This window comes from Agelaius phoeniceus, chromosome 1 (genome assembly GCF_051311805.1).
Source record: "Agelaius phoeniceus isolate bAgePho1 chromosome 1, bAgePho1.hap1, whole genome shotgun sequence".
Classification (NCBI taxonomy): Eukaryota; Metazoa; Chordata; class Aves; order Passeriformes; family Icteridae; genus Agelaius; species Agelaius phoeniceus.
The window spans coordinates 63,296,722-63,309,538 of NC_135265.1; the positions used below are offsets into that span (position 1 = coordinate 63,296,722).

At 41.8% G+C, this 12,817-nt stretch overlaps 1 long non-coding RNA gene across 1 annotated transcript in view; it reads right to left on the bottom strand.

The window, feature by feature from the left end:
• The window catches only part of LOC143695776 (uncharacterized), a 44,927-nt gene extending 32,868 nt beyond the window's left edge, over positions 1-12,059 (bottom strand). The window contains exon 1 of the long non-coding RNA XR_013185315.1: positions 11,926-12,059. This is a non-coding gene — a long non-coding RNA (uncharacterized LOC143695776). The remainder of the gene's footprint in view (positions 1-11,925) is intronic.
• Between the last annotated feature and the right edge of the window lie 758 nt (positions 12,060-12,817).

Consider the following 12,817-nt stretch of genomic DNA (forward strand, 5'->3'; position numbering starts at 1 on the left):
TGTCCTCACATAGCAGGAAGCAGAGCAGGCAGAGGGAGGAACCTGGACTTCTCTCACCTGGGCAATCATCACGTCTGGATTTCAGTCCAGTCCACCTCAGCTTCTCTGTGTCAGCATGTTTGAAGCAGAGATGATAATACTTTCCACCCTTCTAAAGTACGTGTATAAAGAGAGATTTGAAAGGAAAGAGACTGTGCTTTATTAGAATGACCAATGTAACTGGAAAAAGTTTCAGGCACAGAGCCTTTCTTCAGGCGTGACATGGAAAGCCATTTGCAGCCTTTGATTCAAAACTGAGAAAAAGATTGTGTGCCCAAAACTTGTCCACTTTTTCCAGCTGCATCTGCTTCTCTAATAACAGACACTGCCCCTCCCAAAGATCCTTGCCTCACTTATACCCTTTGTCTGTTGCAGCTACACCAGCACTTCAGCAGCTGGAATTAGTGGAGCTCTGTCAGAGTTAAGTGCTATTGATGAGACAGTGGAGAAATGCACATGCAAAGCTCACAATTAAGAACTGGGGAAAAACCAATTCTAAGGAATACATCTCCCCTTCGCCCCATTTTTCCACATGTAAATCCTCGTTATTCACTGGAACATCATTAATCATGCTGATTGTTGTGTAATGCCTACATGTGTAAAGCATAAACTCCTGATGAGTTCTCCTGTAACTTAGCATTAATTAATGTCCACTTAGTATAAAATGGGACATCATATTTTAGGTCATCTCTTAATTGTTATTGTAAACCACAAATATAAAGTGCAGAAAAAACCTGGAGGATATTATTTTCCTGCAGTATCTCTTTGACAGGTTTACATGAAATATAACACTAATATATTACTGGACATCAGATTATTTTTCCACTGTCTGTACTGTGCAGTACTTTGTACTCTGTGTACTGTACAGCACACACAGCTCTGCAGTACTTGCAGGGCACCAGTTTCCACAGCAGCATAAACTTTGTGAGAAACTGCCACCTGCAATTCAATAAAGTATATTTAAAATGTTTCCATTGCACCAAAGATCAGCTGATGCACCTCTTATTAGTATAAATGGCATAGATTAGTGTCAGGCATTTTCAACAGTGAAGAAATTACAGAAGGCTGCATGGCTCATTAGGCTCTTGTTGCATGTTAAAGAGGGCCAGACCTTATTAATAAAAGAAAAAAGGGGGGGAAAAGAGAGTATAATGGGAAAAGTATAAAACAGCTTTTTTTTTAAAAAGAAAGCTTTCTGGTTTGGAGAAAAACAAAAGCATCAATTAACCTCTTCCAGTGTCTGAACATTTTCTAAAGTCAGCTTAGCTTTGTTTCTACAGGACATGTAGATTACAGACAAAGACTTCAAGCAGAGAAAACCTGCTTGCAATCACACAGCACCACCAAGAAGGATTTTTGATGATTAAATGTTTTACACTGTTTATATGGGTCAATGTTTACATCCTGCTTCAGGAAAGCATCACTGTTTATTTAGGATGTACACCCACATTTGAGTTGAAGCTCTTGCTTATATCCTGCTGAAGTGAATCTAATTTGAGCATTTGTTCCTGGTTTAGCACCTGGTGTAAGCATATACTGAGGTGAATACAGGATTCCAAATACATTTGAGAGCTTACTGTAATTGGGGCCTCAATCACACAGGTCCTGAACCAGCAGAGACTGACACATCAGCTCTTTGTACACAGTAAGTCTTATCAGCTTCTTCAGTCCCTTCTACCATGCAAAAGACTGCATGTGAGGAAAATACAGGTGTGTGCAGAAACACACCTCTGTGAGGTGGAGGCTGTGGCTCTTGCCTCTTCCCTGTAGTGCTGGGCAAGGGGCACTTTTCCTCACATTTCTTCTCTCTTTTCCTGGGATTTGCTTGGCTACCTAAGGTAGTATTGCTGCTGATGTCGCTGCTTAGGAAGGGGTAAAGGGGATCATAGAATCACAGAATAGTTTTGAAGGGAGCTTAAAAATCATCTAGTTCCAATCCCCCTGCCATGAGGAGGGACATCATCCACTAGACCAGGTTGCTCAAAGCCCTGTTCAGCCTGGCCTGGGACTGACCCACAGCTTCTGTGGGCAACACATTTCAGTGTCTCATTGCCCTCAAAAAGTTAGAATTAGAATTTCTCCCTAATATCCTACCCTCTTTCAGCTTAAAGACATTCCCCCTTGTCCTATCACTACATGCCCATGCAAAACATCCCTCTCCAGCCTTCCTGTACACCTCTTTAGGTACAAGCAGACTTCTATAAGGTCTCTCTGAAACTTTATCTTTTCAAGGCTAAACAGCCACAACTCTGTCAGCCTGTCTTCATGGAAGAGGTGCTCCAGCCCTCAGATCATCCTAGTGGCCCTCCTTGGACTTGCTCCAGCAGGTCTGTGTTTTTCATGTGTTGGGGACCCCAGAGCTGGATGCAGTATTACAGGTGGAATTCCAGGATATGGAAGAGCTCCTCACAGAAATGGTAGTTAAAAGCCTGCTCCCCTGGGGGCAGTGAAGGAGACCTTGCCTCCACCTCAATGCAACAAAATGCAGTTTTCCCCTTGGGTGCTGAGACACCCAGGACCTGTTGTACTCCTTCTCTGCTCAGCAGTGGGCATTGCACAATCAACATGGCAGAGTCTGGTCACCTGCTGGTGCTGCAGGAGCAGAGTGATCTGCTGTATCCTCAGGTTTGGCTTTCTCTTCCAAGTCTGCTTGCAATTTACTCTCATGGGTCCCAGAACACACACTCTCATGTAAGACTTGTCCTAAGGAGGGAGTATGTGGCAGCCACCATTTTGGCAGAAAATAGGCAAACACAAATGCGTTTGAAAACTATAGATCTAGGCAAATAATGCTAAATATTCAATTTTGTAGACTTTTTTTTGGTCTGGGTCTCATGTGCCTCACGATGCAATCATAGAATAAGAATGTATCCTCAGCCCAAGAGGACAGGTTTTCAGGCACTGCATTAGTGGGGTGGAATTGCTTCCAATTTGAAGCTTAATTCAGAGCTAAGTTAGTGAGCTACTTCCAACGCCAAGCACCACAGATCAGCATATTGAGTTTTTTACAATTTTTTTCCTGCGTGATTAGCATTTTACTTGAGTCTGAGACATTAATCAATAAAAGCAACACCCTGTAAACAGAGTAAAATGAAAAAGCAAGTGCCGCATTTTAATAATATAAATAGAAGATTGTGTGGCATGAGGGGCCAAGGCATAGCCTGCAATCTGAATACCATCAAAGGTAAAAGAATTGAAGGCAAAGGAAATTTTCAAGGCTGATTGCACACGGATGAAAAAAAAAAAAGTAAAGAAAGATAAAATATTGAACACTGGTTAGTATGGAGGATGTGACTGAAATATTTTATTTTGCTGTTTTTAAAAATTTTGTCCTTGCTGATGTTGATTTTAAGGGCAGAGAAGAGAGGGGAGGAAGAGCCCAACCTTTGGACTCAATAAATTAAGTAGAACAACATAGAAAAATATTTCAAATATTGTTGTTAAAGCAGGGTCAAGTTTTTAATAACATCTCCATTTCACAGTTTTTGTTCTTTAAAGAACACTTGTAATGGCTACTTAGAAAAAAATAAATGGGAATTTATCTCATTGTATATGGTACAAAATACCATGCTGGAAGCCTGAAAATAATAGTCAGCTGCTGTTCAGTGCTCTTCATCTACAGAGCTCAAGTGCTCTGGGAAGCTGGTGGGTGCTGGCTTTCGGACAGAAAGTGCTGAGGCCATGCCCTGGTGCCAGGGAGGTCGGGAAGGAAGCCAGTGTGAAAGCTGACACCACCTGCCAACACATTTCGTGCTGCATCCAACAGGTCACACTGCCACCAGGCAAAGCCATTCAGTGTATTTCCCAACAGGGACCCCAAAAACCAGTGGCAGACCATCAGCACAGCGTGGCCAGGCAGCTCAGCCACTGGGGTCAGTGGGAAGGTGGGTTGTTCTTCCAGCCATTTCTGTGCCCTGCAGCTGACTGAGCTCCCAGCAAGCTGGGATCCACCCCATGGTGTCTTACCCCATGGGGGGGCATCCTGAACTTTAAGAACCATGATAGTGGCAGCAGGATTGCATTGCCCATAGCTAGGCCATACCACTTCACCACAAACTTTTAACATTTCCTCTCAGTGCCCACGTACTTTATGCACTGCATTTCTTACTGAGCAGAAGTTAACATTAATCTTGTTGTTTACTTTCTTATTTTTGCCCTGTTGCCTTTTTCTCCTCCCTCTTCCCATCCTTCATATTCTTAGTGGTGTTACCACAACTTGGGAAACAGCTTTTATTCATGAACTGCTTTATTTATTAGCTTCTTTCAAAACTGCAGTAATTAGTGGGGAGAGCTTTCAACATTTGTCTGCTGTAGGCCTCACACAAAGACTTGCCAGTTGGTTATGCTTTTTCTTTGCAGGAAAAGACTGGGTTTTGATTTAAGAAGAGACTGAGAATAAAAAGATGAGGAGAGAAAATTAAGAGCTACATACAGCCCCTGGGGGCTTTCCTCTAAAGAGGAAAGGGTCAGTGAGCCTCAAGGTCCTTCTAATGCAGCCTTGCTTCCAATGCTGCTTGAAGGTACCTGATACCTATCTTGCTTTTCCTCTCCCCACATGGATTCTGGGATCATGACACTTTCTGTCACAGGTTTAAAGGTGTTTTTTTCCCATATGAGATAATCTAGGTGGTTTTTAACTGTTTCTAATCTGTACACCCCTAAAAGTCTCTAGCAGAGAAAGGCTATCCTTCAGGGAACCCTTTAGGAGCAACAAGTGGTTCCCAAAAAAATCTGCAGCAAGTGACATCAAGAGCCTCCAAGCTAGGGATGTAACAATGAGACAGGCTGATTTCTGAAAGGTCTGTGGGGTATCTGTAGTTTTCCAAACAGAAAAGCGTGGCTGCTTGTGGGTTCCTCTCTGGGAAACACAACCAGGGGTCTTGGTGTAACTTGCTGATGGACTTCCTTCTTCCTCCTCTTCTTCCTCCAAGTTTTGCCTTTTCTTCAGAAAACGGGCTGCTCATTACTTAAGCATGATCAAAATGTTTGCTACTGCACAAAAATACCAATGGAAGGACATTGTAGGCAATACCAATAGTGACATGCTATTAATTTGATCCTACAACGTGGGTGTAAGGCTGCAGCTGCAATGTTCAGACTGTGGGACTGAGGTAAAAAATAATAGCAGAGCAGATGTGTTTCTCTGCACAGCATGGAATAAAAAGAAACATCTGGCCCTTGGCCCCTAAAGGATATTTCTCAGAGAGAAGAGTAAATTAAGGGTGCCTTGAAGATGTAGGGACTTAGCTAAGGGGAACTGCTGCCTTAGTAACCATATCTAACCCAGCTCCCAGTTTCTGAAGCATAATGCCATTTAAAATATAGGGCAAAAATAATGGCATGCAAGATAAATGCAACCAAGTACAGACATCAATGTATCCACAAAATATATGTTGCTCTATCATTCAAACAAATAAGTAAACAAACAAAGGAAATATTTTTAAACACTAAACATACACCAGTTATATTGCTTCAGGATAAAACATGGGCTTTTTTAAAATCTATTGAGTCATAAATCTTCGTATTTCCCTTTGTGTTTGATCTCATATATTACTCGGAGTTTCTAAAATGATAACAAGGCATGCATTAAAAATATTTCTCTTATTGTTACATTTCAAGCACGTTTACTGTTAGCTGCTTAGCTTCATTATGTATCATAGTCTGAATCTACAAATCAAGTATAATTAGACTTGGAGAACTGATTGGATTTCTAATTAAGCTACATTGGAAACAACAATGCACAATCAGTAAATATTCTGACTAGGTACATTTTAAAGAGCAACTCTTGGGCTTTTTGCTGATGACTAGACACCAGTGTCATTAAATTTGTTGGTGGCAAGCAAATTTTAAAGCTAAAATAGAGGCAATTAGTAAAGATCTTGAAATATTTAATCACGTTTGTCCAATTAGTGTGCAATTAGGCAATGGTGTGGCGTGGGACAAACATTCTGCTTCACTGTTTGGTAGAGAAGGATCCCTTTGAAATTTTGCTATTTAGTTTATTGATATATAAAAAGGAAGTTATGGTTGTAATTTCCAATTTTAAAAAATACTGTGCAGATGGTCTGACTATATATTTAACAATGTTAAACAAAACTAAACAAGGGAAGCATGTTACCTGAAATTACACAGCTGTGATCAGTGAATAAGCTCCAGATCACATTAGATTACAGCTGTGGGCACCTTGATCACACAAAGTGCCAGGTAGTTACGCTGGTAGAATCAAAGCTAAGTAAGCTGGTATGTCACAGCTCGAGATGATATGATTGTTTTGTCCTTGACCGAAAATATTTTTCTTTTTTGAGCTTTGCCTGGCTGTTTTGCATTCCTTCCATGAAGCTTTACATTGGCAAGTTTGTTGTGGAAAGCAAGCGGTAGCTTTTCATGAATAAACCACTTAAGTGTTATCTTGCCTTTGGCTTGGGGATTTGACTCCCGTTTTAGCAAATTTGAGACTCTCTTTTAAAAGCAACTGCTACATTTATTGGTTGATTTGCAAAACTTCAGCGTAATGTTTGGACCAGCACGTGGGATGCTGCTGTCACGCATTTCAACCCTGCACCATCATGTAGGTGTTTATCAATCAGTTTGCTCTCTTTGGCCACGTGCAGATAGTGAAGGAAACGGTGCCCAGGAACATCCCCAGGTGCTGGAGCTCAATTTTCCAGATTGTTAAATTGTTACAGCAGTCCCTGGCATGGTGCTGACTTGGGTCAAGTATGACTCTCCCCAGCCATCCCTGGACCCAGCTCACAGCTAACACTTGCCAGGGACCATTCCCAACAGGCATTTTGAGAGAGAAATTAGGAGAATTAGGGATTAGAAGAATGGATTGGGGCCATCTTGTGCCAGCTGTCCTCCTCCTCAAAGTGCATCTAACCTTCTAGTGTCAGGGGTCCCTGTGGGTTCAGAAAGAGGGAATTGGAGGGAAGGTGTACCACAGAACTATGGCACTGGTGACACAGACACTAGCCTGGCCCCTTGTCTTTCTTTCTGCTGCAAAAACCATCTTGGTTCCAACTCATATTTAATATGGAGTAAGAAACAAGAAAAGACTCCTTCTTCCCCAAGTGGTCATAAAAGAAAGATAATTGGTTTAGCTGTTGCTCAGATTTGATTGCCAGATTATTTTTTTCCAAAGGAAATAGATGATCTAACTTTAAAATATCATTCTATTTCTCATGAATGCTCTAACTTTTGAAATGCTGTTAAGACATGGTGGGTTTAAACATTGTCAATTGTACTTTCATGGCTGAGAAATTTTTCTTTGATTTTAGTAGTGAAAAAAATGCTGAAATAAAGCGAGTAGTACTTCCTTACAATGCTATGCTTTTTTCTTCTTTTCTTTTTTTTTCTTCTCTTTGCTAGATACAGACCTGGAAATTCAAAGTAGAGAGTTTTGTCTTGCAACCAGGTTAGTGCTTGTAGGAATTATATGAACACAGTTGTGTTTATTTCTTGAGCAACATCAAGTCAAAACAAGATATTTTTGAACTGAAAAAAAAAAAATTATGCTATGAGGCATATTGCATAGGAGAGAAACGAAACAGGTAGCAAAGCAGATAATAGATAATTACACAGACATTCATCCATTCCAAAACCATAGGCTTGGAAAAATTCACCTGGATTGAAGGCTAGATTTTAACTCTTTGATATTCAAAGGTTAAAAGCAAAGTTTTCCAGGTTTGCTGCTATCCACATTTTAGGAGTACATCAGGTTTTCCTGGGTGCTCTTACTCAGGCAGAAGAGACCAACACTCTCCTGGGGGGATAGGACTCCATCAGCCCTCTCATGCCACATGAGCACTGCTTCAAACTCTCAGTAAACCTGACTGCAAGGGAGAGATTTTGGGCCCTGTTTTGAACCGAACCCTGTGATACATTAACCACACAAGCTTTAAATTGTGATTATGTTATGCATAAGAGTAATTGATGATGATAATAATAATACTTGCTGGTGTTTTATACATATGTACGTGATGTCCTTAATAACCTTTCTTGGTTTCACTTAGTTTACAAATATGCCCTGATTCACAGAAGAGTCAAATTTCTATAGATGTAAAAAATAAGAGCAGCAGGTCATCAATATGTTGGCAAATTGGCTGCCAAATCCCATATGGAAAAAAGATGTGAAAGCAGTATCTCATGGTCTCTGCCTCACCATATTTTTGTTCAAGAGATTAGGAAACCAAATCATTAGGATTGAGTAGCCGGCTGCAGATACAGTGCAAGAGATGTACCTCTTACAGTTAATGTCTTGTGAAAACCACACAGGGGTTAATCAAACTTTTGGAGCTGTGGCTTATAATGTTCTTTAGTCCCTAGAAGAAACCAGCTTTTGAACATCTAAGAAAAAAAGAGAAAAACTGTAACTGTAGTTTTAGAAAATCAGTAAACCTAGCTTTAAGTTGCACTTCAGTGTGAGTTCTTGTGTGTTTATATACAGGATTGTGTGCTCAGCCTTCACAAACTGTGACCTCTACCCTCAGGCATTTATATATATCTAACAGAACTATATATATATGTGTGTGTGTGTGTGTGTGTGCCTATATATGTATATATATACATGCACACGAGTAGCCATGTATGTGTATACATACACTGTGCATCTATAGGAATCAAGAACTTCAAACAAGAAAATAATGTTTGGGAAATTCAGAAAAGGAAACGCCTGTTTATTTGATAATGGAAACAAAACCATCACTTCAATAGCAATTCATACACTGCTGTCAAAGCAAGCTCCGGGTGGATGTGCAGACCCGCAGGTTCTCTGCAGTTGCTGAATTCCTCACAGTGTTGTCTTTATCAAAGAGGTAAATGCAGATTCAAAAAAATTGCTTTGATGTGCAAGACATCACAGAACAGCAGCTCCATTCATTGCAGAGAGAGTCCATTATTTAAGTCTCTCAGGCAACTGTACAGATTCCCCATAAAGGAAAAAATATCAGGACTGTGGAAATAAAGCCCCCAGCAATATGTATTCTGCCACTTCTGGAGCCTTTCCCTCTGTTTTTCATGCCTTGATTCTGTTAAATGATATCAGGCTTGGGCTGGTGCACTGACAGTTCGGATGGACAGTCACTCCTGACCGGAGCAATACCTGTATTCCTGACAAGCTCTCCTGTCCCCAGCTGCCAGGGGGAAGGGAGGCACTACTGAGAGGCACTGAAGGCTTGTCACCTGCCTTTTGTCCTTGAGTCTTCCCCTTGGCTCACCTTAGCTTTTGCTCCAGCTCTTGCAGCAGGTCTCAGGGCCTGCTGTGACCCAAAAGGATGGGGCAGATCTGGCTCAGTGCTACTGGAGAGCTGCAGGATGAGCCTGGCTCATCCCCAAGGCAACAGCCTCAATGGAGGTGCTTATGTAGGGAGATGGGAAAGGCAGCTGGAAGTGGGGCAGAAGGAAAGGGGAAATCAAGCCCTCTCACCCCTACGAAGGCAGGACTGCTGTGAGACCAGCCAGGTGACACATCATCCAGGCACTTTCCTTGACAGCAGGGGGAACAGAGTTTTCCCATCTTCCCTCTGTACTGTCATAAACCATGCCAATATGTAGAAAGGGTCTGTGAAATTAATTATACTGTGAGTGCTTGGTAACCAAATGAATTGTAAATTGTACATTATTAAAACAGCATCAGAGCACCGACTGATCTATTATTCTTTAGGGAAATGTACGAAGATAAGAGCTTTATATGCTTTAGGGGTCTTTCCAGCCACCACACAGCCAGCTTTGTAAGAAAAAATGTGGCAATATTTTGTTACTGCCTGAGTTGCAACTGACACAATACTGTATTGTTTATTTTTATTACTTTGTCTCATATTTAATATAGATGAGGTAGTATACAGTGCACGCGACATACACATGCTCAGTCTCCTTCTGTTTATCCTTTTTCAGATTGCATCTGGGATTAATCACCCTCAAATTTGTGTAAAAAACAAAACCAAGATAACTGTAGGTGCAGAAAAGTGAGATAAATATTAAGAAGTATGTCCTTTTGCACAAATCATGTAACTAACAATATTTGCAGCTATTGTTAGCCAATCATTTTCCCTGCATGTTGCTCTTTAGTGCCTCCCTGTCTTTTAGCTTCTGAGAACTGCAAGAGGGCTGGGTGGGGAGCAGTATGTTCAGAAAAACCTATTAAATAACAACAGTAAAGAAAAAGACCATGGGTTTAGATGTGCATGTATGTTTTACTCCTTGTCTTCCACAATGCACACCCTGCTTCACCTTCCTCTCATGCAGTATCTGATGTCCAGGAAACTTGGTTCTCATGAGTGCACTGGCATCTTTGGAGTTAATACAAACCAAAACCTGCACATCCTCCCTCCTAAGGATGCTGGCTTGCTGTAGGACTACTTTCTAGGCAATCCCTCCTACACATCACCTAATTGTCTTTTTCACCCCTTGCTTCCAGCAGAAAAGTACACGTCTTTCTACAAGCAGGGGTGTCCATGGGAGAAGGGGAGAGCTTTTTGTTTGCTTGTTTTAATGTCCCTATTGAAGAAATGGAGGCAGAAGCTACTCCAGAATATCTTTTCCCACAAGTTCCCCTTTATAATCCCTCCTTGAAGGAGACACACGAAAAGTACATCCCATCCATGCTCGGCAGAGAAGAGGAGAAGCAGCTGGAGAAACATCCTCCTCCCTCCAGCTGGAGACACATCTCGTGACCAAGCTGTTCAAGGCAGTGACATGTTGGTTTCTACAAGCAACACATCAGTGGTTCCATACCAGTGGGAAAGCTCTGGGGGTTTTCACATGCTAGAGTGACCCAAGTGTTTCTTTTCTGGTGCAGAGGACCAGTGGCAGCCAGTTACATCCTCCCTCCTTCAGAGAAGGCCCTAGCAGAAAGTAAGTTTTCCTTTGACTGCAAGATCTACATGGGCATTCAGCAAAACTCACAACTGAAACAGTCAAAGAAATAACTTAAATTTGAGTGAAAGTAGTCCAAAGCATTTCAGGACTTGGCCTCCTCTCTATGCAGGCACGGGAGACAATGACATTTTCCTGGCTAAGGTGTTTCCATAATGGAATAAAGCATATTTGCTTGTTTTCCAATTCCTTTCCGAAGAGAGAAACTTTCTATTTTAGAGAATTTACATCCTTCGGAACAATTCTCTTAACCCTGTTTACTAGTCTAAAGTACAGTGCTGCCTTTCTCAACACTCATCAGCCCTGCAGAAGTCACGAGCATCTTTCAGGAATGTGTTGCCTCCTGCTCCCCGGGCAGTCTCTGCCAGGAGGTGCACTGCGTCCTCAAATTCAAGAGAGGGCAGCATTTTCCTTAGGCTGATCCAAAGGAAGGGGACGATTCCCAAGCGTGTAAAAGAATGTCAGCAAGTGAAAATCGTCAGTCGCAAAATAGACGAACATTCTGAAAAATTAAATTTGATGGAAGACGTGCAATATTCTTAGGAGTTTATATATATATATATATATATATATATATATATATCTCAAACCAAACCCAAACACGCTCTTAATTGGTTGATGGTGTTAATGAATATATCCCATCCATGTACAAGGAATTCTTGCTTAGGCTGTTGTGCAGCTATAATGTTGTTTCTGCAGCACACCACAATGACTTTGCCACCAACTTTTGTGCTGCAATAGCCAACTAACAGACTGATGCACTCCAGAACAATACCATACATGACCAAAGTGCTAAACTGCGCCTGAGGTAATTAAGAATCCACTGCCCTCTCATTAAAGTCCCTATTCAATTAAATTCTTCAAACTATGCCTAAAATGCTACCAGGCTGCTATTTTTGATTACTTCAGTATTTGCTTAAAAACCAGCAAAACTAATCCAAAGCAAAGGATCAGACTTTTGTGATGCAAAAATCGAAATATGAATATGCATCTTCTAGCGTGAAATAATCATACCTGCAAAGGAAGATCAAAATGCTTGTTTCATTGCAGAAGCCCAGACCCTTGTGATCATGAGTATGCTCCCTCCAGCTGACTGTGACTGACCCACTGTTTGTGAAGAGCCCATGCAGTGTTTGCTCTGCTGGAACAGCAGCACAGCATTGACTTCTACAAGGAAATTCCAAGGATCAAGGTATATTTAAAGTACATACTGGATTGTAAAAGATCTAGAGGGCACCCAAGCGTAATACAACACTTTTTGGTTCGCCCCCTACTCAAGTTTTTGTGCAATTTTACCCTCCTGACATAACTGTACTGTCAGCACTGTCTCTGGCACATTCAGCCAGGTTGCCTGAATTACTTGAAGAGCCCAGGACAAGGCAAATACACATTTTCATTCTCTGTTTGCATCTAACAAATAACAGATGTTGCAATATTGAAGAAGCACACCTGATGTGACTAACAAGGGATTTCTAAAATATTTGCCCTAAGATGACAGCCACCCTGCTATTAAGCATTTACTTAATGAAATGTGTACACAGGGAAATGCTGTAGCAATTCTCCTTAAGATGGAGCAAGCTGCTTGAAATAAAGGTTTCTTGTGTGACCTTGGGCTAAATCTGCATTACCAGAAGAATGCAGACCCAAGCTTTGAGAATACTCGTTTCCAACCAGCCTTCAATACCCACTAAAGAATCCCTGCAGGAGCCTGTCGAGCCCGGGACGCGGTGCCGCTGCCGTCACAGCCACTGCCCCGCGTTCCCCCAGGCGGCAGCCCCTGCCATGTGACTGTCCCCTCGGTCCCTGGGATGTGCCAGCTGAACCCTCTCGCATCCACTGGAGAGAATCTGGCACGGCAGCTCCCGGCGAACCTGCCAGGAAGCAGGGTCAGCCCTTTGCAAATAAA